Genomic DNA, 20,973 nt, shown 5'->3' on the forward strand with positions numbered 1-20,973 from the left:
AGGACTGATATCTCCTCCTTATCAGTCCTTGCAAAGGTGAGTTGTTCTAGTTAAGAACAGGGGTATCTTTCCATTTGTTCAAATCTACTTTGTGTCTTTCAGAAGTGTTTTAAACTTTTCCTCAAATAGGTTTTGCACATTTCTTAAGTTTATTTTATCTTCATTATTGCTATTTGAAGGTGGTTTTCCTCTACCATTATCTTCTCTAACTGGTTTTAGTGTACATGAAGGCTATTGATTTCTGTATCTTAATTTTATATATTGCTAGCTTACTGAGTAAAATAGTGTTGGAAAAACTGGATAATGATATGAAAAAAAAATTCAGCTCAACTCCTATCTCACACTATACATAAAGTCAGTTTGAGGCAGATTATAGATCTGTCACCACAGTTTGTGCCCCGAGTTCTTGGCTTTCGTGTAAATGGAAATTAACGCCAGGATGGGGCTGGGTGTGGTGGCTCGACGGTAGTCCCAGCACTTTGGGAGGCTGAGGTGGGCGGATCACGTGAGGTCAAGAGTTTGAGACCAGCCTGGCCAACATGGTGAAACCCCATCTCTACTAAAAATACAAAAATTAGCCAGGCATGGTGGCACGTGCCTGAAGTCCCAGCTACTCGGGTGGCTGAGGAGGGAGGATCCCTTGAGCCCAGGAGGCGGAAGTTGCAGTGAGCTGAGATCGCACCACTCCTCTCCAGCCTGGGGGACAGAGGAAGACTCTGTCTCAAAAACAAAAACAAAACCCAGAAATTAACACCAGGCCAAACAAATTTTTCACAGATAAGGTATAATAGGCTTGTGGCTCAAGCAAAGCAAGTGAGCAGCATACAGGAAAGGGGTCCCAGTGCTAGCTCCCTGAAGGGCTTTAGCTCTTGCCATTTTAAGGAAGCAGAGGTGAAAAAGGGTGATATATAGGCATGTACCACCTGCACAGTTTGATAATATGCTTCTTCATGTATTGTGTGTCTCATTAGCATGTTAAATCTCCACCCCTGGGTGTGATTTTTAGCATTATAATGAGATTATAAGGAGGAAAACCTTGATGAAAGGTCAGCGCTGGAGTCTATCTTGTCTAGCTGGGTGCATCTGGTCAGGTTCTTATCAGGAATGCTAGAGTCTCACTTTAATAGCCTTGGGAGAAGTAACTCAAGGAAATAAACGGTTACGTTCTTTTTTTTTTTTTTATGGTTGGGAATTCAGAGGAGGCAGCAGCTATCTGCTACGTGACTTGGGTCAACCCTTTAAGGGAGGCAAGAAGGTAGAGGAAGGCATATGCCTGGGCATGTGAGGACCCTGGGGTTTTGGTTACCATGTCTCTTCCCTGCCAGACTGAGTCTCTTCGCTATGTTGTCCCAAATCTAAATGTAAAAGACAAAATTATAATACTTTTAGAAGAAAACATAGGAGAATATGTTTGTGATTTGACAGTAGGCAAAAAATTTCTTAGGATGTAAATAACTATCAAAGAAAAACCTGATAAAATAGACCTCATCAATGGCCGGGCATGGTGGCTCAGGCCTGTAATCCCAGCACTTTGGGAGGCCGAGGCAGGTGGATCACTTGAGGTCAGGAGTTCAAGACCAGCCTGGCCAACATGGTGAAACCCCATCTCTACCAAAAATACAAAAATATTAGCCGGCCTGGTGGTGCAGGCCTGTAGTCCCGGCTACTCAGGAGGCTGAGGCAGGAGGATCGCTTGAGCCTGGGAAACGGAAGTTGCAATGAGCTGAGATTCTGCCACTGCACTCCAGCCTGGGCGACAGAGCAAGATTCTCTCTCAAAAAACAAAAAAACGAAAACAAAACATCAAAATTTAAAACTTCTGCCAAAGAAATGACACCATTAAGAAAATATATAGGCAAGCCATAGACTGGAAGAAAATATTCACAAAACATTTATCTGAAAAAGGACTGGTATCCAGGATATATAAAGAACTCCTGACAACTCAGTGAAATAAATACCCAATAAAATGGGCAAAAGATTTGAACATACACTTTACAATAGAAGATAGATGAGTAGGCAGGGTGCGGTGGCTCACGCCTGTAATCCCAGCACTTTGGGAGGTGGAGGTGGGTGGATCACCTGAGGTCAGGAGTTCAAGACCAGCCTGACCAACATGGTGAAACCACATCTCGACTAAAAATGCAAAAATTAGCTGGGCATGGTGGCACATGCCTGTAATCCCAGCTACTCAGGAGGCTGAGGCAGGAGAATCACTTGAACCTGGGAGGTGGAGGCTGCAATGAGTCAAGATCCCACCACTATACTCCAGCCTGGGCGACAGAGTGAGATGGTGTCTCAAGTAAAAAAAAAACAAAAAAAACAAAAAAAACAAAAAAAAACATAGATGAGTAGACAATAAACACTTGAAAAACATGTTCAACAGCATTAGTTATAAAGGAAATGAAAATTCAAAATCACAGACATACTACTACACATCTACCAGAATGACTAAAATTTAAAAAGACAGACAATACAAGATATTGGTGAGGATGTGGAACAAGTGCAACTCACATTTTGTTTTGGAAAAGGGCTGGCCATTTCTTAATAAGCTAAACACACACATACCGCGTGATCCAGCAATTCCTTTCTTAGGTGTTTACCCAAGATAAATTAAAGTCCACAAAAAGACTTGTGCAAGAATGTTCATAGCAGCTTTATTGATAGTAGTTCCAAATGGGAAATAGCCCAAGTTTTATCAACAGAAAAATGGATAAATGAACCTAAGTATATTTATACAGTGAAATACAACTCAGCAATGAAAAGGAATGAACTACCAATCCACACAACGAGGAGGACAAATGTCAACATTATACTAAAAGAATCCAGATATAAAAGTATACATACTGTATAATTTCACTTATATGAAGTTCTAACACAGATGAAACTGTTCTGTGGTGGAAAAAATCCTAACGGTCATTGTATTAGGAGTGTAGAGGCCAGGATTGACATGAGAACATGAGGGAACTTGCTGTGGTGATGGTACTATCCTATAACATAAGTTTTGGCCTATGTGACTCAAACCCTTACACAAAAGATTTGTGCATTTCACATTATATTTTACCTAATAACAAAAACCATAAGTAAAAGTTTAACTTTAGTTGACATGTATACTGAAATATTTTGGTGTGAAATACACCGATGTCTTCAACTTATCTCAAAATGCATCAAAAATAAGATTAGTTTATGGATGAGATGAATAGATATAGGTGTAGATAAAATGTTAGTTGTAAACTCCAGAACTCCAGGTGGTGGGTATATGAATGTTCACCGTAAAATGCTTTCAACTTCTGTGTTTAAAAATTTCCATATCAAAATATTGAAAGCAAAAAAGTGGATGGGAGGAGGAGGGGAGAAAGGGACGAAAAGAAGAAAGGAAAGAAAGAATTACTTACAAGCTAAGAGGATTTGATCTGTGGAAACAGACCTTTCAGGCTAACAATCTGTTCCCGCTACCAAATAAATAGACTCTGAGGTGATCATACACAGACAGTATATGGTGGTTTAGGAAGACTAGTTAATTTACTATTGTTTAAAAGATATTTCTAGGTCCTCGAGCCAGGGGGGAAAAATATGTATTCTTCACAGCTGTGCTAAAAAAAAGAAAGAAAAAATATGTATAGTTGTAATTAGAGAGCTTAAACAACAACCGCAACAAGAAAAAAAGCCTTAAAAAAAGGAAGCAAATCCTGCCATTGTGACAAGGATGAACCTAGAGGATATTATGCTAAGTGAAATAAGCCAGGCACAGAAAGACAAATACTGCATGACCTCACTCATGTATGGAATCTAAAACAGTCAAACTCATAGAAACAGAAAGTAGAAAGATGGTTGCTATGGTCTGAGAGGGAGCAGAGAAATGGGATTTTGATCAAAGGGTACAAACTTTTAGTAATAACATGAATAAGTTCCGGAGATCAAATGTGCAGCATGGTGAGTATAGTTAATAATGTATACTTGAAATTTACTATAAGTCTTAAGTGTTCTCACTGCAAAACATGTAACTATGTGAGGTGATGATATAGGAGTTAAGAAGGAATTACTTAGGCAGATAGCAAGGGCATGGGAGCCCTCAGTAAGGGTTTTCTTTTTCATGAAAAGCAGCCCCAAATCATTTTCTAACAAAGAGCAGCCTGTAAGGTCAAGCCACAGACGTAGGCAAACCAGCTAAGAGCTTGCAAGGGTGAATGCCGGCAGGAACTAGTTACTAGACATGTTCAAGAGGGCGGGTCCATCTTCCCTTCTCTTTGTCAGCCACGTGTACAGTAAAGAGCAGACAAGATGGATCAACTGGAAAGCCCATTTGCCATAACTTTAGAGTGAGCTAAATCGCCACTAATGTTTATCCCCATTTTGTTAAAAAATAATACAACAATATAAAAAGAAGCAAGATGAACACCAAGAATGAAAAATAATTTGTTACAGCATTCATGTTGTCTCTGAGCATATAAAACAAAACCAGTTTTTCAGATTAAGCCTACCACTTATGGGTTGTCATAAAATAGTATCCTGGCAATGGAAGAAAGAACCTGACAGTAAGTAAAACTTCATGTTTCTAGTATTTCTTATGATATCCCTTAGTATAGGCCATTAGTGTAATGCCAAAGTGGAATTCATTAAAGGATAGCCAAAAAGTGGAAACAACCAAAATATCCATCAATGAATGAATGAATGAATAAAATGTATTATATCTATGCAATGGAACATTAGTTAACCACACACAAAAAAATGAAGTACTCATTCATGCTACAAGATGGGTGAAACTTGAAAACTATTATGCTTAGTGAAAGAATGCAGTCACTACAGAGACCCAAAAGAGATTATTGTTCTAGGGGATGAGGGTGGTGTTGAAGAAAAAGGGGCCACAATTGCTAATGGGTATGTTTTTGGAGGGGGGTGACGAAAATGTTTCAAAGAATAACTGTGGTGATGATTGCACGACCCTGAAGATGTATTAAAAACCACTGTACATTTAAAATAGTTGAAATCTAAGGTATGTTGGTTATATCCCAATTAAAAAAAGCAATTCTTGGCCAGGTGTGGTGGCTCACGCCTGTAATCCCAGCACTTTGGGAGGCTGAGGCGGGTGGATCACCTGAGGTCAGGAATTCAAGACTAGTCTGGCCAACATGGTGAAACCCTGTCTCTACTAAAAATACAAAAATTAGCCAGCCATGGTGGCTTGCACCTGTAGTTCCAGCTACTCAGGAGGCTGAGGTAGGAGAATCACTTGAATCCGGGAGGTGGAGGTGGCAGTGAGCTGAGATCGCACCACTGCACTCCAGCCTGGGCGACAGAGTGAGACTCTGTTAAAAAAAAAAAAAAAATGCAATTCTCCATAGACTAGGAGAAAATATCTGCAAAAGGCATTTATGATAAAGGACTGTTATAAAAAATATGTGATATGATTTGGATATTTGTCCCTGCCCAAATCTCATGTTGAATTGTAATCCTCAGTGTTGGAGGTGGGGCCTGCTTGGGTCATGTGGGCGGATCCCTCATGGCTTGGTGTTATCTTCATGACAGTGAGTGAGTTCTCACGAGATCTGGTGGTTTAAAAGAGTGTGGTACCTCTCCCACACCCGACTCTCTCTCGCTCCCATTCTCACCATGTGATTTGCCTGCTCCCTTTTTGCCTTCCATAATGACTGGAAGCTTTCGGAGGCCTCCCCAAAAGCATATTCTCCTATGCTTCCTGTATAGCCTGCAGAACTTATGGGCCAATTAAATCTCTTTTCTTACAGATTATTCAGTTTCAGTTATTTCTTTATAGCAATGCAAGAGTGGCCTAATACGGTAAACAAATAACTCTTTTTTTTTTTTTTCTTGTGACAGAGTCTCACTCTGTTACCCGGGCTGGAGTACAGTGGTGCAATCTCGGCTCACTGCAACCTCCGCTTCCTGGTTTCAAGCAATTTTCCTGCTGGGATTACAAGTGTGCACCACCACGCTCTGCTAATTTTTATATTTTTGGTAGAGAAGGGGTTTCACCATGTTGGCCATGCTGGTCTCAAACTCTTAACCTCAGGTGATCCGCCCACCTTGGGGTCTCCAAGTGCTGAGATTATAGGGATGAACCACCACGCCCGGCCACAAAGAACTCTTAAAACTCAACAATAAGTAAATAGCCCACTTTAAAAACTGGCCAAAGTCTTTAACATACATATTGCTAAAAAAGATATACAGATGGTAAATAAGCACATGAAAAGATGGTTCATATTATATGTCATCAGGGAAATATAAATCTAAGTTAAAATGACCATTACCCGTTAGAATGGCCAAAATCCAGAACACTGACAACACCAAATGTTGATGAGGATGTGGAGCAATAGGAGCTCTCATTCATTGCTGGTGGGAATGCAAAATGGTACAGCAACTTTGAAAGACAGCGGCTGTTTCTTACAAAACTAAACATACTCTTACCATATGATGCATATGGTACCAATATCAATCATGGTCCTTGGTATTTACTCAAAGGAATTGAGAATTTGCATCCACGCATAAACCTGCACATGTATGTTTATTTATAGCACATTTGCTCCCAATTACAAAACTTGAAAGCAATCAAGATGTTCTTCAGAAGGTGAATGGACGAAATGTGGTACATCCAGACAATGGAATGTAAAATTCAATGCTAAAAAGAAATGAGCTATCAGGCCATGAAAATACGTGGAGGAACCTTAAACGCATATTTCTAAGTGAAAGAAGCCAGTCTGAAAAGGCTAAATACTGTATCATTCCAACTATATGACATTCTGGAGAAAGCAAACCTATGGAGACAGTAAAAAAGATTAGTGGTTGCCTAGGGTTGGTGGAGAGGGAAGGATGAATAGGAGAAACACAGAGGATTGTTAGGGCAGTGAAACTATTCTGTATGATACTCTAATGGTGGATACATGTGGATACAGTTGTCCAAACCCATAGAAAGTACAACACTAAGTGTTACCCTAATGTAAACTGTGGACTTTGGGCAATAGTGATGTGTTAGTGTACTAGTGTATGTTCATCAATTGTAACAAACATACCACTCTTGTTGGGGATGTTGATAATGGGAAGGGCTGTGCTTGTGTAGGGGCAGGGAGTGTATTGGAAATCTCTATACCCTCTTTTTTTTTTTTTTTTCTGAGATGGAGTTTCACTATTGTTACCCAGGCTGGAGTGCAATGGCATGATCTCGGCTCACTGCAACCTCTGCCTCCAGAGTTCAAACGATTCTCTGGCCTCAGCCTCCCGAGTAGCTAAGATTACAGGCATGCACCACCATGCCTGGCTAATTTTTGTATTTTTAGCAGAGATGGGGTTTCACCATGTTGGCCAGGCTGGTCTCGAACTCCTGACCTCAGGTGATCCAACTGCCTCGGCCTCCCAAAGTGCTGGGATTACAGGCATGAGCCACCACCCCCAGCCTCTTTACCCTCCTGTAGATTTTGCCATGATTCTAAAATTTCTTTAAAAAATATAAAGTCTTTACACCTAAAGTAATTTTGTGTGTGTGTGTGTGTGTGTATGTGTAGGGGTAGGCAAGTCAATTCAGTCCACAAATACAGTTTTCTTGATGATCTCACTTTTATCCAGGGATACATGTTTGACTAGAGAAATATAGGCTTCTTAGACTTCAGGCGATCCTCTATAAGTATTATATCTCTCAGCTGAGCTTTCCGTTAAGTATTGAGCAACTGTGGGTTTGAGGGTATGTTCTCTGACAAATCCTTAGAGCACAACTATTCTGTGTTTGCCAAAGCACAGAGCCATGTGTCTTAAAAGTCAACCCAAATGAAAGATGAGCCAAACAGGAATCAGTCCTTGAATTGAAAGCCACTGCCCTTCTGTGTGGAGGTAGGCCAAGGGAATATTCACTGTCAGGGCCAATATAACTCTTGGGAAGCAAGTTGTGGTCTGCTTTAGCACAGAGATGAACCAGACCCCTAAACTCTAAACTAGAGATCATCACCATAGTGATTTTAGGCAGCAAAAATTTAAAACAAGAACGAAATCTCGGTCCTGAAAAAGCTCAGGAAAGATCTAGCTTTGAACAGTGAAACTTCCTAATGAGCCAGCCACCAAAAAGAAACTAGTTTAAAAGATATGTCTAAGTAACTGAATGAATCAATGTACTGTACAGGATTGTTATTGCCGAACTTGATAAATATTGAGGAATGTCTACTCAGAATGGTGATTTTGATTTTTTTTTTTTCCAAGATGGGGTCTTGCTCTGTTGCCAAGGCTGCAGTTCAGTGTTATAGCTCACTGCAGCCTCAACCTCCCGAGCTCATCCTCCCACCTCAGCCTCCTGAGTAGCTGGGACTACAGGCATGCACCAACAAGCCTGACTAATTTTTGTGTTTTTAGTAGGGATGGGGTTTTGCCATGTTACCCAGACTGGTCTGAAACTCCTGACCTCAAGTGATCCATCCGCCTCGGCCTCCCAAAGTGTTGGGATTACAGGCATGAGCCTCCGCGCCCAGCCTGAAGCTTCTCTTTTGTAGCTGTCATGCCTAGCTTGTGACAATAAAACCTTCTGCTAATGGGGATAGATAAAGCATCTATCTTCTTACTTCAAAGTGATATTAAGTTATGAAAGTACTGCTCAATTTCAGCAAGACTTTCACACCTTAATATCACTTTGAAGTAGTAGATAGATGCTTTATTTCAGAATTTCCTCAGAAATTGAGGAAAAGCCAGTACACACGACTTGTTGGCTGAATCGGAAAATGCCCATCAGGTTAAATGGAGCATAGTCCTATTGATGCTGCCATTCTTGTTTAATTGGCAACTAGGAGTGACTGAAAATACATTTAGGCAAAAATGCTAAATGGTCAAGTGTAAAAATCAATATTTACCTGAAGCCAAGGCCTAAACTAAATAATGCTATCAGAAAATTTCTGGAATGCAACAGTAAATCCAAAATTGTATTGAAACATTATTAAATGTCTTTAGTTTAAAAATGAGGTTTTCAGCTACACAAGGTGGCTCACGCCTATAATCCGAACACTTTGGAAGGCTGAGGCAGGAGGATCGCTTGAGGCCAGGAGTTCAAAACTGGCTGCCTGGGCAACAAAGCAAGACACTGTCTCTACAAAAATATTTTCAAAATTATCCAGGTGTGGTAGCACAGCCTGTAGTCCCAGTGATATGGGAGCCGGGCAGGGAAGTGCTGGGTAGAGAAGGGTGGGGTCCCTGGCCAAGGCCTCCACCCTTGGGCCTGTGCCCATGGACCTGAATGAGGACAGGTATTTCTGTTTTCAAGCCCAAAAATTGCCTTTTGGCCCGCCACTGCCCCCCGCCCCGACGCCCGCCGGCATCCTGTGCCCATAAAAACCCGAGACCTAGCGGGCACAGACACAAGCAGCCAGACATTGTGAGGAGCAGAGGAACACACCAGCAGACACCTGCAGACCAGCAACAGTGGAATGGCGCAGATGCCGAGGGGATTTCCGCCCAGGGCAGTTGGAGAAGAGTCCCGCCGCTGGGTGGCCCGACTCCAGGGGAAGACCACCTTCCCACTCCATTCCTTGATTCCGGTTCAGCATCCATCTAGCCACCTCCACCACTCAATAAAACCTTGCACTCTACCTTCCAGCCCACGTGTGATCTGATTCTTCTGGTACACTGGGCAAGAACTCAGGAGAGATAGTGTCTTGCTTTGTTGCCCAGGCAGCCAGTTTTGAACTCCTGTCACACTCGCCCCATGTCCTTGCGATAAGGCAGAAGGTCTGCTGAGCTGACTAACCCAAGCCATGGAACACACGCCCACTTGGGCTTTGGGAGTCCTGCTGTGGGGACAGAGCCCAAAAGCACTCTTCACGGCCTCTGCACCCGCTTGTCTGCATGCTCCCCCTAGGGGTTTGAGCAGCAGGGCACTGAATAAGGGAACCACACCTCTGTCGCATGCCCTGCAAGGGGAATAAGAGAACTCTCTCATTTCACCAGCTAGTCCGGAGGCTGAGGCAGGAGGATCACTTGAGCCCGGGAGTTCTAGGCTGCAGGGAGCTGTGACTGTGTCACTGCACTCCAACCTGGGCAACAGAGTGAGGCCTTGTCTCAAAAAAAAAAAAAAAAAAAGAAGAAGTTTTCACATTGAACATTTATTTATTTATTTATTTATTTATTTTTTATTGATCATTCTTGGGTGTTTCTCGCAGAGGGGGATTTGGCAGGGTCATAGGACAATAGTGGAGGGAAGGTCAGCAGATAAACAAGTGAACAAAGGTCTCTGGTTTTCCTAGGCAGAGGACCCTGCGGCCTTCCACAGTGTTTGTGTCCCTGGGTACTTGAGATTAGGGAGTGGTGATGACTCTTAAGGAGCATGCTGCCTTCAAGCATCTGTTTAACAAAGCACATCTTGCACCGCCCTTAATCCATTTAACCCTGAGTGGACACAGCACATGTTTCAGAGAGCACAGGGTTGGGGGTAAGGTCACAGATCAACAGGATAAGAATTTTTCTTAGTACACAACAAAATGAAAAGTCTCCCATGTCTACCTCTTTCCACACAGACACGGCAACCATCCGATTTCTCAATCTTTTCCCCACCTTTCCCCCCTTTCTGTTCCACAAAACTGCCATTGTCATCATGGCCCGTTCTCAATGAGCTGTTGGGTACACCTCCCAGACCGGGTGGTGGCCGGGCAGAGGGGCTCCTCACTTCCCAGTAGGGGCGGCCGGGCAGAGGCGCCCCTCACCTCCCGGGCGGGGCGGCTGGCCGGGCAGGGGGCTGACCCCCCCACCTCCCTCCCGGACGGGGCGGCTGGCTGGGCAGAGGGGCTCCTCACTTCCCAGTAGGGGCGGCCGGGCAGAGGTGCCCCTCACCTCCCTCCCGGATGGGGCGGCTGGCCGGGCGGGGGGCTGACCCCCCATCTCCCTCCCGGTCGGGGCAGCTGGCCGGGCGGGGGGCTGACCCCCCCACCTCCCTCCCGGATGGGGCGGCTGGCTGGGCGGGGGGCTGACTCCCCCACCTCCCTCCCGGATGGGGTGGCTGGCCAGGCGGGGGGCTGACCCCCCCACCTCCCTCCCGGATGGGGCGGCTGGCTGGGCAGAGGGGCTCCTCACTTCCCAGTAGGGGCGGCCGGGCAGAGGCGCCCCTCACCTCCCGGACGGGGCGGCTGGCCAGGCGGGGGGCTGACCCCCCACCTCCCTCCCGGACGGGGCGGCTGGCCGGGCGGGGGGCTGACCCCCCCACCTCCCTCCCGGACGGGGTGGCTGCCGGGCGGAGACGCTCCTCACTTCCCAGACGGGGTGGCTGCCGGGCGGAGGGGCTCCTCACTTCTCAGACGGGGTCGCGGCCGGGTAGAGGCGCTCCTCACATCCCAGACGGGGTGGCGGGGCAAAGGCGCTCCCCACATCTCAGATGATGGGCGGCCAGGCAGAGACGCTCCTCACTTCCTAGATGGGATGGCGGCCGGGAAGAGGCACTCCTCACTTCCTAGATGGGATGGCGGCCGGGCAGAGATGCTCCTCACTTTCCAGACTGGGCAGCCAGGCAGAGGGGCTCCTCATGTCCCAGACGATGGGCGGCCAGGCAGAGACGCTCCTCACTTCCCAGACGGGGTGGCGGCCGGGCAGAGGCTGCAATCTCGGCACTTTGGGAGGCCAAGGCAGGCGGCTGGGAGCTGAACATTTTTATTAATAGGTATATTTTTTGAGACAGAGTCTTGTTCTGTCACCCAGGCTGGAGTGCAGTGGCAGGATCTTGGCTCACTGCAGCCTCTGCCTCTCAGGTTTAAGTGATTCTCATCATGCCTGAGCCTGTCGAATAGCCGGGATTACAGGCGTCTGCCACTACCCATGGCTAACTTTTGTATTTTTCGTGGAGACGGGGTTTCACCATGTTGCCCAGGCTGGTCTGGAGCTCCTGACCTCAAGTGATCCACCCACCTTGGTCTCCCAAAGTGCTGGGATTACAGGCATGAGCCATCGCGCCCGGCCAATATAACATACTTTTAAATGACATTTTTTTTTTTTTTTGGTGTATAGGTCTCTAAGGAGTTCATAAACAATTTTATGGTGTCATTTTTCTGAATTTCCCCTCTTTCCCTCTCTGCCATCTTTCTGATACTTTCAGGTTTCTAAGGCTTCCATATTCAGTCCTCTGACCAGGAAACTGGCATTTTTAGTTAGTTCATTCTGCCATATATTAATACTTCTTGTGACTGTGCCCATGTCTGGAAGGAAAGAGACAGAGGGAAATGAACCAATGGGTGTTTGCTCCCCTGTCTTGTTACCACACCTCCTCAGAGTTTTAGGCCCCTGAGAGGCCCTTTGACTGCTGCAGCCACTGCTGCTGTCCATGCTGTGATAGGATTGCAAGTTTACTTTGAATTCTTGTCTTCTTTTCCAATATGTCTGCTACCACATACTTTATGGAGTTCTCAAATAGATGCTCCATGCATTCTATCCAGGTTTTATAGCTGCATTCAGTGGGAGAGGCAGAGTGGAATGTGCTTCTACAACTTAACTAGAAAACCAGCTCTTGATGTTTTATACAATCTTTTGAGAGAAATTTGTCTTTGAACAGTGGACCTAGATGTGTTAATAGAGCAATGTAATAGACTCTTAAGATACTGGCTGGGCACGGTGGCTCACGTCTGTAATCCCAGCACTTTGGGAGGTTGAGGTGGGCAGATCACTGGAGGTCGGGAGTTCATGACCAGCCTGGCCAACATGGTGAAACCCCGCCTCTACTGAAAATACAAAAATCAGCTGGGTGTGGTGGTGCACGCCTGTAATCCCAGCTACTCAGGAGGCTGAGGCAGGAGAATCTCTTGAACCCGGGAGGCAGAGGTTGCAGTGAGCCAAGATGACACCACTGCACTCCAGCCTGAGTGACAGAGTGAGACTCCATCTCAAAAAAAAAAAAAAAATCTACGAATTGCCACCTGTATCTTAGCATTCATTGCATGTATGCATCTAGTCAAATTCCGGAAGCTGATTTGCCTAGCTCATCTACAGTTGACCATAGACGCATGAAGGAGCCCAGCTAAGACCGGAAGAACTGCCCAGCTGAGCCCGAATTAAACTCACAACCTGCAGAATTGTTAGCCAAATAAATGGTGCTTTATTAAAACCACTAAGTTTTTGGGTGGTTTTTAAAATAACATAGCAATAGCTAACTGCTACTGTAAGCAAAGTACAACAAAGCATTAATCCATTGTGCTGTGATTTTAAAAAAGATTTCTGGTTGATTTTGCATTTCCAAGGGTACAATGAACAAAGTTTTAAAAGTAGCATAGCTAATAGTATTGCTAATCATTTTTGTGCACAGTAGAATATAATTCAGACAAAACATTTTTCAGTAATTTAATTTTTAGAAGGAATTTTGTACCTGAGATTCATAGCTTGGGCACATTTCAAAAATCCTTCAATTTCAACTACTGAAAATTGTTGGCAGTCTATAAGCATCATTTCAACAAGTTTTGTTTAGATTCTTAAACTCCATAGACTCAACACAATAAGGAATTGCCTTAAAGGATTCCTGTAAAGTCTGTTTTTTTGAAGCTTGCTTAATGAGAATCAAATGATGAGCTTTGGTTACCTTACTTGTCTCTAACGCTTTCTTGTCTTTATAGTCATTATGTTCTTTGTTACTATATTTGGATGAAACATGATTTATCATGGCTGTTGCAAGTGATTTTGGATTTTTTTCCTCATGAACTTCTGAGGCAGAAAAGTTGACATTTAGCTTTTATTTTGTCTTCATAACTATGAAGGATTTTCAAATAAGACTTTTTCTTAAAACACTCATGGCCTTATAATTAAACAATTAAAAATTAAATAAAGTTATTTATTTATTTATTTATTTATTTTTTGAGACAGAGTCTCACTCAGAGTGCAATGGCGTGATCTCAGCTCACTGCAACTTCCGCCTCCCAGGTTCAAGCAATTCTCCTGCCTCAGCCTCCCGAATAGCTGGGATTACAGGCATGCGCCACCACGCCAGGCTAATTTTTGTATTTTTAGTAGAGGCAGGGTTTTGTCACGTTGGCCAGGCTGGTCTTGAATTCCTGACCTCAGGTGATCCACCAGCCTCGGCCTCCCAAAGTGTTGGGATTACTGGCGTGAGCCACTGCCGCCAGCCAATAAAATTCTTAAAGGCTATTTTGTTTATTGTTCCAAATGCCGAAACAAAAAAAAAATTCTACAAAGATTAGAATTATATCTAATTTTTATTTTTGTTTTATAATTTAAAAAAGTATTTGCTCCAAAAGAATATGATTATCTTAAATGTATTTGGCTACTGCATATTAACCTAATATTTTATTTTATTTTATTCTTGGATTTTGAGACAGGGTCTCACTCTATGGCTTGGGATGGAGTGCAGTGGTGCAATCATAGCTCACTGTAACCTCAAACTCCTGGGCTCAAGTGATCTTCCCACCTTAGCCTCCGGAATAGCTGGAACTACAGATGTGTGCCACCACACCTGGCTAAGTTTAAAAAAAAACTTTGGTAGTCTAAAACTCCTGGCCTCAAGCAATCTTCCCATTTTGACCCCTCAAAGTGCTGGGATTACAGGCATGAGCCACAATGTCTGGCCCTTAATATTTGTATTGACTGTTCACCTATTTCCCTATTTATTAATAACTTTTTGTAAGTTCCTATGTTTGTACATAAAATTACTTTCATAATCCCCATTAAGTATTGTAGCATTTAACTCCTGCCATAATAAATATATATTTATACTTCAAATGACTGAAACATTTTGACATACAAGGCATATAGGGAGGTTTTTACCCCAGTTGACATCTAGAATGCTTACCTATATTTAAAATGCTTAGATATTAAAAATAAACCTAAATTATATTCTTTGTTCATATTACCGACAGTTTGGTATTGATTATATATGATGATAACATATAAGATCACGTCTTGCACCAGTTCTGGGATGGCAGAAGTAATGTTGAGGTAGACATTTGGCCTTCCAAAGGATAAGGCCAAAGGTGAGAGCAGATTTTGGGCAAATATTAAGGCCAAAGCTAACTTTCTTTACTTTTCTCTTTCTTTCTTTCCTTTCTTTCCTTTCTTTCCTTTCTCTCTTTCTCTCTTTCTTTCCTTCTTTCCTTCTGACAGACTCTCGCTCTGTCACCCGGGCTGGAGTGCAGTGGCACGATCTCAGCTCACTGCAACCTCCACCTCCCGGGTTCAAGTGTTTCTCCTGCCTCAGCCTCCTAAGTAGCTGGGATTACAGGCACCCGCCACCATGCCCAGCTAATTTTTATATTTTTAGTAGAGATGGGGTTTCACCATGTTGGCCAGGCTGGTCTCGATTTCCTGGCCTCAAGTGATCCAGCTGCCTTGGCCTCCCAAAGTGTTGGAATTATGGGCGTGGGCCACCGCGCCTGGCTCCAAAGCTAACTTTCAATGCATCCCTACAGCTGACTCTTACTTTCTCCCCTGCTCCAGAACTGTCCTAGATGATGTGACTTAGAAAGTGTCTGGGATGATTTTAATCCATAAGAGCACACAGAGGAACATTATAACATCCTGCTTCATTTGGCTTCACTTCCACATAGCATCCCGTGCCTTCACTAATACCACCCCCACCCCTGCCCCAGAAGACATAAATCTCTTCCTTTTGTGAGCTGGGTCCTTTTAAAATTACTAGGGTGGGCAAGTTAAGTGGAGAGTGCACCTGCAGTGAAAAAAGGGAGATAACTGAAAAAAGAAAGACTTTTTCATCTTTTTTGTGATGATTGGATTTTCATGCTGTTATGTGAGATGTGCCTCCCTCAAACCTTGTCATGACATCTTGGCACATTACCCATCTGATGTGAAAAAAAAAAAATGGAGGGAAAGAAGTTGACCAGGAGACCGAATATAAGAAGAGCCAGAGAGGACCATGGTTTTCTTTAGAGAAGAAGAGGCTGCAGAGGTGAAGCATCACTGGAATCATTAAATGATTGTTGGAGGTTATGCATTGTTTCTAATTTCCCCTAAGTATAGATGTAAAAATTGCAGGAAACCACTCTTGGATGGAAGAAGGTACATTAAATGTTGGAGAAAGTTGCTGAGGCAGGATCTCAAGAGTCGGGTGGAAGAAGAACCAGTGGAGCAATGATGTCCTCAGAAACCAGCAAACGTACTAGGCAGACTTTCCAGTTTTAATGCTCTTTATGGTGTTGTAAAAAGTAAGAACAGCCTTTCTCTAACAAGGGATATCCTGAACAAGAGATGGGCTGCCCTCAAATTTCTGGTTGTCTATTGCTGATTAAAAGGAAGGCCAGCTAAACACAATGCAGTATCCTAGATTGGATCCTGCAATAGAAAAAGGACATTAGTGGAAAAACTAGTGAAATCTAAGCCTGGAGTTTAGATAATGGCAACGTATCAGTGTTAGTTTCTTGGTTTTGAAAATGTACCAGGATAGGCCGGGCGCAGTGGCTCACACTTGTAATCCCAGCACTTTGGGAGGCCAAGGCTGGTGGATCACCTGAGGTCAGGAGTTCAAGACCAGCCTGACCAACATGGTGAAACCCCATCTCTACTAAAAGTACAAAAATTAGCTGGGCGTGGTGGCACATGCCTGTAATCCCAGCTACTTGGGAGGCTGAGGCAGGAGAATCGCTTGAACCCAGGAGGCAGAGATTGCAGTGAGCTGAGATCGCACCACTGCACTCCAGCCTGGGCGACAGAGAGAGACTCTTTCTCAAAAAAAAAAAAAAAAAAGAAGAAAGAAAAAGAAAGAGAGAGAGAGAAAGAAAGAAAGAAAAAGAAATAAAGAAAGAAAGAAAGAAAGAAAGAAAGAAAGAAAGAAAGAAAGAAAGAAAGAAAGAAAAGAAAGAACCAGGATAATATAATGTGTTAACCTTGGTGAAAACTGGATGGGAATATGTGAGAATTCTCTGTACTATCTCTGCAAATTTTCTGCAAATCTAAATTTATTCCAAAAGTGAAAAGCAAACAAAAAGAAAAAACCTAAAACTGAGGGAAAATAAGAAGGCATGAATTTGAAAGCAGGCTAGTGGGTTTTTATAGGGAGGCATTTCCTTCAGGGCTAGGCAGAGCCCCCAGAGAAGAACGTAATGACTACTCCAAATATGGACTAGAAAGTAAAGTCATGAAACACAACTGAGGGAAAATAAGTAGAGGATAGACTCACATCAGGATACTTCGTGTAAATTTTGAGAAAATGATCTCAATATTAACATGTATATTATAATGAGATAGCAATGGTCTAATACAAACTCATTCTCTCACACAGATTATCCTTTAGGGTTTAGCCAATGTTCGATTCACATGGAATTGACATCTGCCACCTTTGGTGAGAGTTATAAGGAACCAGATTTTTTTTTTTCTCCCTTCCTCCATGCAGATGTGAACTGTGGTTAAACTGTGGTTTTGGAGTGAGATGGTCCAATATTTTTTCTTACCATGTTGTTTCATAGTCTCAAATTCTGCATTAAAAAATTAAACAGCTTAAAAAATGAACAAGTAAAATTATATCAAACTAAAAATCTTCCACATAATGAACTAAATAATCAACAAAATGAAAAGGCTACCCACAGAATGGGAGAAAATACTTGCAAACTATATAGCTGATAAAAGGTACTATGGTCTTAATGTTTGTGTCCCCCCAAATTCATATATTGAAGCCTAATCCCCAATGTGACAGTGTTTCCATTAGGGCAGAGCCCTAATGAATGGTATTAGTGGCCCTATAATGATATTCCCAAAATTCCTTCCGTATGTACTCCATGTGCTTTCTCGATTATCCTATTCTAGTGCAACCACTTTTTGGAATACTGTATTATCAGGCATTAATACCTTAGCATAGATTTGTTTATCTCATCCTAGAGACTGGTAAATGTTTTACTCATTTATTTATTTATTTTAGAGACAGGATCTCACCATGCTGCCCAGGCTGGCCCTGAACTCCTGGGCTCAAGGTATCCTCCCACCTCAATTTACCAAGTAGCTGGGACTGTGGGCACATGCCACCATGCCTGGGAAGACTGGTTAACTTTGATGAGAAATCAGAAAAGACCTTGAGTACCGAGGATGGACTGTGAAAGTGAATGATGAGGTGTAGAACAAAATGGGGAGAGGACACTGGAAATTGCCTCACTTACCTCAGGCTAAGAGTTCTGAAAGCTCCCCTAGCAATTTCAGTCCCTGGGAAGCTTCTGCAAAAATCTTTATTTTAAACTTTTATTTTAGGTTCAGAAGTACATGTGCAGGTTTATTATATAGGTAAACTCATTTCACAAGGGTTTGCTGTACAGATTATTTCATCATCCAAGTGTTAAGCCTAGTACCCAATAGTTATTTTTTCTGCTCTTCTCCCTCCTCCTAACCTCCACCTTCCAATAGGCCCCAGTGTCTGTTGTTCCTTCTTTGTGTTCATGAGTTCTCATCATTTAGCTCTCACATATGAGTGACAACATGCAATATTTAGTTTTCTGTTACTGCATTAGTTTGCTAAGGATAATAACCTCCAGCTCCATCCATGTTCCCGCAAAAGACACAATTGCATTCTTTTCTATGGCTGCATAGTATTCTATGGTGTGTAAGTACCATATTTTCTTTATCCGGTCTGACATTGACGGGCATTTAGGTTGATTCCATATCTTTGCTATTGTGAATAGTGCTGCAATGAACATTCACATACATGTGTCTTTAAGGTAAAATGATTTATATTCCTCTGGGTGTATACCCAGTATTGGGATTGCTGGGTTGAATGGTAGTTCTGTTTATATCTCTTTGAGGAATTGCCATACTGCTTTCCACAATGGTTGAACTAATTTACACTTGCACCGACAGTGTGTAAGTGTTCCCTTTTCTCCACAACCTCATCAGCATCTGTTATTTTTTGACTTCTTAATAATTGTGGGCGGCAAGCCACCCAGGCGCCGAGGCAAGAGACTGAGGACACAAGCTGTTCCAGCATAATAAAATATAAAAGAATAGTTATACCAGATATAGATCTTAGATATGCTTATATACGAATATCATTAATCATTAGTTGGTAGTAATTACTCTTTATCCCAATATTATATAATCCTCGCTCTACAATCATAACCTAGGAAAAACCAGGCCATACAGAGATAGGAGCTGAGGGGACACAGTGAGAAGTGACCAGAAGACAAGAGTGCGAGCCTTCTGTTATACGAAGACAGGGCCACCAGAAGGTCTCCTTGGTCTAGCGGTGACGCCAGCGTCTGGGAAGATGCCCCTTGCCGAGCAGACGGTGGTCTAGAGGTAGCGTCAGTGTCAAGGAAAAACACCGGCTACTTAGCAGACCGGGAAAGGGAGTCTCCCTTTCCCTGGGGGAGTTTAGGGAAGACTCTGCTCCTCCACCTCCTGTGGAGGGCCTGACATCAGTCAGCCTTGCCCGCAGTTATCCGGAGGCCTAACCATCTCCCTGTGATGCTGTGCTTCAGTGGTCACGCTCCTAGTCCACCTTCATGTTCCATCCTGTACACCTGGCTCTGCCTTCTAGATAGCAGTAGTAAATTAGTGAAAGTACTAATAGTTCCTGATATGCAGAAATAATGGCGTAAGCTGTCTTTCTCTCTGTCTCCTCTCCCTCTCTGCCTCGGCTGCCAGGCAGGGAAGGGCCCCCTGTCCAGTGGACACGTGACCCACGTGACCTTACCTATCATTGGAGATGACTCACACCCTTTACCCTGCCCCTTTTGCCTTGTATCCAATAAATAACAGCGCAGCCAGACATTCGGGGCCACTACCGGTCTCCGCGCATTGGTGGTAGTGGTCCCCCGGGCCCAGATGCCTTTTCTTTTATCTCTTTGTCTTGTGTCTTTATTTCTACACTCTCTCGTCGCCGCACACGGGGAGAGACCCACCAACCCTGTGGGACTGGTCCCTACAATAATAGCCATTCTGACTGGGGTGTGAGATAGCATCTCATTATAATTTTGATTTACATTTCTCTAATGATCAGTGATGTTGAGCTTTTTTGCATATACTTGTTGGCCGCATATATGTCTTCTTTTGAAAAGTGTCTGTTCACGTCCTTTGCCTACATTTTAATGGGGTTGTTTGTTTTTCTCTTGTAAATTTGTTTAAGTTCCTTATGGTTGCTGGATATTACGCCTTTGTCAGAGGCATGGTTTCCAAAATAGTTTCCCTCATTCTGTAGGTCGTCTGTTTACTCTGTTGATAGTTTCTTTTGCTGTGCAGAAGCTCTTAAGTTTAATTAGATCCCATTTGTCAATTTTTGCTTTTGTTGCAATTGCTTTTGACATTTTTGTCATGAAATCTTTGTCCATTCCTATGCCCAGGATGGTATTGCCTAGGTTGTCTTCCAGGATTTTTATAGTTTTAGTTTTATATTTAAGTCTTTAATCCATCTGGACTTGATTTTTGTATATGGTGTAAGGAAGGGGTCCAGCTTCAATTTCCTGCATATGGATAGTACCATTTATTGAATAGAGAATCTTTTCCCCATTTCTTGTTTCTGTGAGCTTTGTCAAAGACCAGATGGTTGTAGGTGTGCAGCCCTATTTCTGGGCTCTCTATTCTGTTCCATTGGGCTATGTGCCTGTTTTTGTACCAGTACCATGTTGTTTTGGTTACTGTAGCCCTGTAGTATAGTTTGAAATCGGGTAATGTGATGCCTCCAGCTTTGTTTTTTTTTGCTTAGGATTGCCTTGGTTACTCAGGCTTTTTTTGTTATTGTTGTTCCATATGAATTTTTAAATAGTTTTTTTCTAGTTCTGTGAAGAATATTGTTGGTAATTTGATAGGAATAGCATTGAATCTGTAAATTGCTTTGGGCCATATGGCCATTTTAATGACATTGATTCCTCCTGTCCATGACCATGGAATGTTTAGTCATTTGTTTGTGTTATCTCTGATTTCTTTCAGCAGTGTTTTGTAATTCTCCTTGTAGAGAGTTTTCACCTCCCTGGTTAGCTGTATTCCTAGATATGTTATTCTTTTTGTGGCAATTGTGAATGGAATCGCCTTCCTGATTTGGCTCTCAGCTTGGTTTTTGTTGCTGTATAGGAATGCTAGTGA

General features: G+C 43.1%; 1 non-coding gene across 1 annotated transcript; it reads left to right on the forward strand.

Annotated features, from left to right (window-relative positions):
- Window positions 1-15,660: 15,660 nt before the first annotated feature.
- On the forward strand, window positions 15,661-15,764 carry LOC112207237 (small nucleolar RNA U13). Its single transcript, XR_002941688.1, has one exon. It is a non-coding gene; the product is annotated as a small nucleolar RNA U13 (small nucleolar RNA).
- The last annotated feature ends 5,209 nt before the right edge of the window (window positions 15,765-20,973 follow it).

This window comes from Pan troglodytes, chromosome X, assembly GCF_028858775.2.
Source record: "Pan troglodytes isolate AG18354 chromosome X, NHGRI_mPanTro3-v2.0_pri, whole genome shotgun sequence".
Taxonomy (NCBI): Eukaryota; Metazoa; Chordata; class Mammalia; order Primates; family Hominidae; genus Pan; species Pan troglodytes.